Source organism: Jaculus jaculus, chromosome X, assembly GCF_020740685.1.
Source record: "Jaculus jaculus isolate mJacJac1 chromosome X, mJacJac1.mat.Y.cur, whole genome shotgun sequence".
Lineage (NCBI taxonomy): Eukaryota > Metazoa > Chordata > Mammalia > Rodentia > Dipodidae > Jaculus > Jaculus jaculus.
The window spans coordinates 81,587,808-81,595,893 of record NC_059125.1 but is presented as its reverse complement, the minus strand read 5'-3'; the positions used below and the strand labels follow the sequence as shown (position 1 = coordinate 81,595,893).

At 37.6% G+C, this 8,086-nt stretch overlaps 1 pseudogene; it reads left to right on the top strand.

Moving 5' to 3' along the window:
- Nucleotides 1-6,241: 6,241 nt before the first annotated feature.
- LOC101617727 lies at nucleotides 6,242-6,664 on the top strand (annotated as a pseudogene).
- Nucleotides 6,665-8,086: the final 1,422 nt, after the last annotated feature.

Genomic DNA, 8,086 nt, shown 5'->3' with positions numbered 1-8,086 from the left:
TCTCAACTATAAATCTGTAGAAGTGAAACAGCTTCTTTTGCCATAGATGGTGTTTCCTCTGTATTCTGTAAGCCTGAAATAAACACTTTCCTCCCATAAGCTGGTTCTGGTCCAATATATCTCCCAGAGATGAAAGGTAACTGCAACAGTGAAAATGATACTAGGCATGGGGTCGTTGGTGTGATGAATCTGCTCATGCGTATGTTGCTCTTTTGGAACTTGCTTGTGGGAGAAATGTGGATGAATTTGATACATTGGACTGGAGAATCTTTGCAGTACCATAATCAGAGCTTGGTGGACTATTCTGGCAATATTTAAAAAAATTAAATTCAGAGGGGCTTGCAGACTATGAAGGAAGGACTTATTGATTTTTAAATGAAAGAGTACTTCGTTGGAACTGGGCTATTGGAGAAAAGGCTGGCTGTGTTTTTCCATTCATGCCCAGAAAGTTTGATCAAAGTTGAATTAAGTGTAATGGGTTGGTGGGCTTGGTAAAAGTTATAGAACAGAAACATATGAAAGATGCATGTTTTATCATAGGAAAAAACCCAAGCAAGTTGAAAGTTATAGGCACAGAGGCTTGTTTTAGATTAATGAAGCTGCAATTGTTAAGCAGAGTACTATCATCAAGAATAGGCCAACTGTTTTTCATTGAAACAATATAAATATTCCCATTGAAAGGAGGTGGCTGAAGGAAGACTGATAAAGGAGTATGCTGTTCTTCAATGTTAAGGTTTATCCCCCATCACCACCTGCATTTACAAATTTGGCTATGCCACTTACCTGATATTCATTTTGGAAGCTTGAAAAATGCAGAGAAGTGGGACATGAAGTACAAGATGGTTTTATTTTTTTGAAAATGTCCCCTGGACAATGTGAAGCATGGTTCAACTCCCTGTATGGAGACCCTTTAAGGAACTGTACAAAGGTGAACTGGTTCCAGTTACTGCTGAGATGTGACAAAGGGAAACAGTGCTGAAATCTCTGTGTGTAGGGCAAGGAAGGTAATTGTATGGAGCTATAAAGTTGATCCAAGGTTTGCAATATAGACTAAAGTTGTTTTGGATGTACCATGACTGAGGAATAGCAACCATGGAGACCTGCTAGCTTGGGTTGGAATTTTCCCTGGGTTGGTCAACACAGGTTGAGGAGGTGGAATTGAAACTCTAGACTTCATTCCCTGGTTATGGATATTGGAATTGAACTGCATATGTTTGATGATGTTTCCATACTGTTTTTTTTAAAATTTTTTCTTTGGTCTAGAATTGCCTTGATATGCCTTTTTGCAATGGAAATGGTTACCCTGTGACATTATATATTGTAAGTATGTCATTTGTTTTAATTTTACAGGACTCAAAGTTAAGAAGCAGTTATAAATCTCAGGAGAGATCTGGGATTTTGAACAATGTTAAAGTAGTTTAAGCTTATGGGGACCTTTAAAGTTGATCTGAGGACAATTTTTATTGTAAGGGAATCATGAATCTATTGAGGGCCAGAGGTGGAATGTTTCATTTGAAAGTGAATGTATGTATTATATAGCCATATATGTATTACTATTATTATCATCATCATCATCATTAAGTTTGCAACTTCTGTTTATAGCTGACAAAGCTCTGGTGCAAGAGTTGTCACTGGGATCAGATCCTTGTGTCCAGGCCTAAAGTATAGAGAGATGTTTTAGCTGTGGCTATTCATGTTTACTGGCTGTTTGGTGGTTTCTCTGTACTATGAATCTATGGAAGTAAGCAAGATTCTTCTAGTATTTGTGTTTCCTCTGAATTCTGCATGTCTGAAATAAACCCTTTCATCCTATAGGCTGATTCTGGTTAGATGTGTATCCCAGCAATGGATGGTTACTGCAACAACATCTGTGCCTGATCACTGTATACTATTCTTTGTTATGTTAAATGAGATTTATATTTATTATTATTATTATTATTATTATTATTATTATTATTTGGTTTTTCGAGGTAGGGTCTCACTCTGGTCCAGACTGACCTGGAATTAACTCTGTCATCTCAGGGTGGCCTTGAACTCACAGTGATCCTCCTACCTCTGCCTCCCGAGTGCTGGAGATTTTTATTTTTTAAAATATATTTATTTATTTATTTAAGAGCAGCAAACAGAAAGAGGGGGAGAGAGAGAGAGAGAATGGGCATGCCAGGGCTTCCAGCCACCGGAAACAAACTCCAGACATGTGCACCCCCTTGTGCATCTGGTTAACGTGAGTCCTGGGGAATCGAGCCTCGAACCAGAGTCTTTAGGCTTCACAGGCAAGCGCTTAACCACTAAACCATCTCTCCAACCCTTAAATGAGACTTTTAGAGCAGCATTCCAACAGAAACCTAGTTTAAACTAGTCATCCTTCTATTCCAGGCCGAAATTGGGTTATAAAATTAAGGTTATATCTTAAGTTGACAGCACTTTCTTTGTGTAATCTCCAGCCCAGTCACAATAGGACAAACTATGAAAAATATTCAAACAGAGAGAAAACATTGGATGTAATTCAATGTATTATTCTTCAATTTAGACCTTGTCCCTCAGTTGTACAACATCCGGAAAATCACTTTACTTCTTTTAAACTCACTTTATTTCCTTCTTTTTTTTTAAGGCAAGCCCAACAGACTGGCCTTTTTTATGAGAAGGAGCTATATAGAGAGAATCAGTGTACAAGGGCCTCCCACCACTGTAATCAAACTCCAGATGTATGTGCCACCCAATGTGCATGTGTGACCTTGCACGCTTGCCTCATCTTTGTGTGTTTGGCTTATGGATTGGATGTGGAGAGTAGAACATGAGTCCTAGGCTTGACAGGCAAGTGCCTTCACTACAAAGCCATTTTTCCAGCCCTATACTCAGTTTCTCAATCTACAAAATAGACATCATGAAATCTGTTTTCATATGAGTAAAATATCTTTAGGATATACATATTTTAATTAATTTAGAAAGCTAAATTTACTTTATTAAAATTCCATATGGCAAACCCAATACACAGTGGAGGCTAAAAAATACAAAGGTATCTGAGACTCTTCCCCAGTAATAGGAAATTTAATGGGTTCTACAGTTTGCATCTGGAACTAATGTCAAAATCCCATGTGCTGATGTCTTGGGCCTCTTCTTGGTGCTTTTGAAAAAATGCTGAAATTTTTAAGAGTTGTGACTAAGTGGAATGGTTCAGATTACTAGGAGTTTACCCTCAATACTTTTGAATTTACTATTGCTATGAGTATAATTGATCTAATCATTTTGATATGGAATTGAGAATTTTTTATTTTAGATATGATTTTCCTTACTGTGACAAAATATCTGACAGAATCAACTTAATGGAGGAGGGATTTATTTTTTGACTCATGCTTTTGAGGGTACAATAGACCATGGCAGGGTGGCAAAGCAGCTAGATCATGTGCTAGGATAGGTGGCTCACAGCTGCAGCTTCTCACAGGAGACTAAGGAGGAAGCAGAGATTTGATGAGATGTAAGGCTGGGTGATGACTCGCTAGGCACTCTCCAAGTGGTCTATGGAATAGAACCTCAAAAATGGGTTTATGGAAAATATTGTGTAAAATTATGAGGGGCATGTGGCACATGCCCATGATCTCCAAACATGGATTGCAAGTTCAAAGTAAGCCTGGGCTCTGTAGTCAATTCAAGGACAATCTAAGCCACGAGGTCTCAAAACAAGAGTTGGTGATGTAGGTAATTGGTAGCTATGTGCCTATCAAGCACAAAGCTCTAAGATCAATGACAGCTTTGAAAACAAAAATAAAACAGCGAATTTCATCTTTGTTTTTTGTGATGATGACATAAACAAGAGAGAAAACTGGTTAGAGAAAGGGCTGACTATTCCTGTTCCATGTCCTCATGAAGCAGCAAACTAGTTGAAGCTCTTGTCCTTCGTCACATAGACACTGGGGTCATCACTGTTTTGCTATTGCTAAACAAAAGACTGGCAGGTTTTTTGGTTTTTTTTTTTGAGTTGGCAAATTAATGGATTTTGAGTGAAAGTATATAGAAATGTCTGCAATGGTTACTGCTTCCAAAGATAAACACAGCCAGACATTAATTATAAATAATGAAGACACATTTTATTCTTTGACAATTGACAACAAAGAGCTCAGTTCCTATTTGTGCAGTAACTGAGTATTTTAAAGTAAGAATAAGAGTGAGAAGAGTTTGGAGGCTCAGTGGAATCAGAGAAGTGGGAAAAGTACAAAGGGTTGGTCAGTATGATTAGGCCAGCTGTGCCTGCTACCTGATAGTTCACAAAGCTATGATTCTCTTTTCCCAGAGAGTGGAAAACACAAGCATTACCCTTCATGATGATTACTTTTCAGAGCAAAAGCTCTCAAGTATTTGAGAGATGCTTCTGTGTTGCAAGAGACATTTCTTCACAATTGTAAGGACTTTTAGTAAATGCATTAAGAAATAGAAAGCTGGTTCCTGTCATCATGCATTGGCTGGAACAAATAGTCCATTTTCTTCCTAGCATTGAACTCTGGCAAAAAATTTTAATAGTGAGCTGAGTTCATTCTGAGGATCCAGCATTTTGCTCTTAGAAGTCATGCAGGAGTTCAGTGGAGTCTCATAGTTCAGGATTTAGTAGAAATCTGACAGGCACTAAGAATCTTACAGATCTCTGCTTCTTGATTACATAAGGCAGAGAGGTGTCTATAAAGGAACTCAGCAAAAGGTATCAGATAAACCAATCTAGAAATGGAAACACTGAACCTGACACATGATGTATATAAAGACTATATCTTGCTAGGGAAAGTTGAAGCCTTGACTGTAACTCAAATATTGCAATGCCTTATTTATCTGTATCCTACATGATGTACGGAGTGTGGTTTTAGCTTTAGATGTTGTCAGTTAAACCCTCTGTAAATGGCTATGGTCATACTTAAAATCATGCCCCAAATTTAATAGATTCAACTAGGTGTCAGAGTCCTCTAAGTAGTAAGAATATAAATAAATTAAAAATATAATGAAACCTTAGATATTCAATAAAAATGAACTTCACTAAAGCAATTAACTGTGAACTACAACTACATATATTACAAATAGATTTCCAGTATATAATTTGTGTGAATAAAAACAAATAGTACAAAAGTGGGAAATATGATGCTACATATGAAAATTTGAAACTACAAAACATGCAAGTGTGTATTATATAAATATTTGAAATACATTAAAATATACATGTACACATTGAATGGAAGGCATATACCATTTCATATCACATAAGAGGGAAGAAGATAAGCAGACCTGATATGAATAAGGGTCATTTTCTGAGATTCTGATATTTTGCTTAATCAGAAATGAATAAAATCATAAAAGCATTTGTTATCATTGGGCAGTAGGTAAATATTGGGTTATTTTGTTTAGTGTATTTATATCAATATTAAAGATGTTTCTAAAGGGAGCTGACTGTCTATATGTGTATATAATATGGATATCAAAATACAGAGTAAGATGTCATTTCCAAAAATAAGGCAGTGAGATTCTCCATATGTCATAGCATATATATTTATAATCAAAAGGATTTGAGAGAGAAATTATTTCACAATTCTTTGGCAGCAGTACAGCAAGAGCAACCTGTTTTTAAGTTGGAATCTTCATTGTTTATTTTCATACTCTCTGGACATTACTTTGTTTAAATACCATTGTCATAGTCAAGAAAATGTAGAGAAGAAAAATGCAGTATAATTTCATTACACTCAGATAGAAAATATATCTGTCATAACATATTCCAGTTTTGACCTCAAAATATATTGCAAACAAATCTATTAATAAAATAAATCCGAGTTAAATTTTTCAGTTGTGAAAGATGTCACAATCTTGGGGCACACTCTCCTGTTGCCATGGTTCACCTTCTGTTGGCCAGGAGGTAATGTCCACCCTCTGCTCATGTCATTATTTTCCCTGCCATCGTGGAGCTTCCCCTCAAGCCTGACAACATGGAGTTTTTTGTTCTTGGATTTCTGGCCGTTGTCATCCTGTAGATCTTAGAAATTTCACCTTCCCTTTCTCACAGCTGTTCACTCAGCAGCCTACTGGCCTCAGATGCTCCAGGTTTCCTCCTTGATGTCGGCCATGGAGTCAAGATCACTATTGCTTTTCCAAGACAGTCTTCCAAGCTACGCTAGGTTTTGGAGGCTGCAGAGATAGTCCTTGGTCGGAATGACAAATGGGCATGTGGAAACTCTCTGAACTGCATTCAGGTATTTCACTGGAGCCACATCTTATGAAGTCTCTAAGGATGAGAGTCTGTGCTAAGTCTGTGGTGCTGTCACACTGGCTCTTTCTGGCCTACATGTTAATGGTGTGCTGTAAGATGATGTATGCCTCAAGCCAACATCTCCGGGGACATGCAGGCCACCACCAAATCAAGCAAGGCACCTGTGAGGTGGTTGCTGTGCACCACTGCTGCAATAAGAACCACAAAGAGGAATGCTCCCAAACTGTCTTGTGCTCCTGTTTCCCAGGATAGGTGGTGGGCACAACTCGAGTTCAGCCCTCTTGTGTTGAAGCTTCTATAGTGATCCAGAAGCGGTGATGCCACATGAATCCTTGCATGGAAGGAGAGGACTGTAAAGTCCTGCCAGACTACTGAGGGTGGTCCTGGAGCAGTGGCAATAAAGTAAAAACCACAAAGGTCACACTGTAGCAGAAAGAGAGAAGAGTGATTTAATCCTGGAATGGTGTGAGGACACAGAGGTAGCTCATATGTGCCATCCCAGCAAGAAAGCATCTTGGATTTCAGAAAATTCACATTTGTAATACATGAATTGTGAAAAGTGGCATTTACCTAACTGCCTTGGCCTCTCTGCTTCATGATTCCAGTCCACTGGAATGCAAATACAGGCTGCCACACAACTGACATCCTACCTAAATTCCAACAAGGACAGACCACAAGAAATGCTGGAGCAACCAGTCAAAGATAACTGAAGAGATACTCAGACCAAGAGAATTTGAGTCTTCAGTTTCTACTTTACCAAGGAACATGGATAGAGAATACAGTGGGTCCTCTGTTGTTCCTCTTCTAATCTTTTTCCTTAGCCACTGTACTGAAGTACTGTGAAGGGGCTTTAAATGATGAGAGCTTTTGACTAACATATGTGCAAGTCTAGATTAATGAACTCAATTAACCTGGTGCATAAAACTTATTTTATAAACTTTGAAGAATCGGATTCATTACTATGTGTGCATTTGTACTTTTACTTTTGATAATTTAAAATGTTTAGGGCTGGAGAGATGGCTTAGCGGTTAAGCGCTTGCCTGTGAAGCCTAAGGACCCCGGTTCCGCTCGGTTCCCCAGGTCCCACGTTAGCCAGATGCACAAGGGGGCGCAGGCGTCTGGAGTTCGTTTGCAGAGGCTGGAAGCCCTGGCGCGCCCATTCTCTCTCTCTCCCTCTATCTGTCTGTCTCTCTGTGTCTGTCGCTCTCAAATAAAAAAAAAAAAAAATAAAATGTTTACCTTTTAAGTTCCATCTGTAGCTTATCAGAAATGTAGTGGAAATATTTCATCCTCAGTATACCATTTGAGTTCTAAGGAAGTATATATATGAATCCCAGTATTTTATAACCAAAGCTCTATCATGACATATTCATGGGCAAAATAAAACCTGTTGTGATTTTATGGCTTGTGTGTAGTCACAAAGATAAATCATGTAAAATATAGAACAGTCTCCACTTAGATAAAGGGCAATTCCTTTGATCCAGTTTATGTCAATTCTATGAAAACATTCTGCTAAAGTCTAGGAGTCTTTAAATACTGATTTTTTTTAAGTAATAAAAATGATTGTATCTTAACTTTGTTCTTTCCCTATTTGTTATTTTTCTTATTTAAATCTAAATCTGTGTAATTTCCCCCTTATTTAATATTCTCACAATACTGGTCCAGATTTTAAATGCATAATACTATTAACATATATGCTACTGTAGTATTGTGAGAGTAGTAATGTGATATGGACTTTACATTTATTAAGAAATACCAAAATCTTAGTTGTTTTATTAATTACCCCTGTTCTGTAAAAATTATAGGAAAATCAATTTTGTAAGATATTTATAATGGTAGCAATTATTTGGT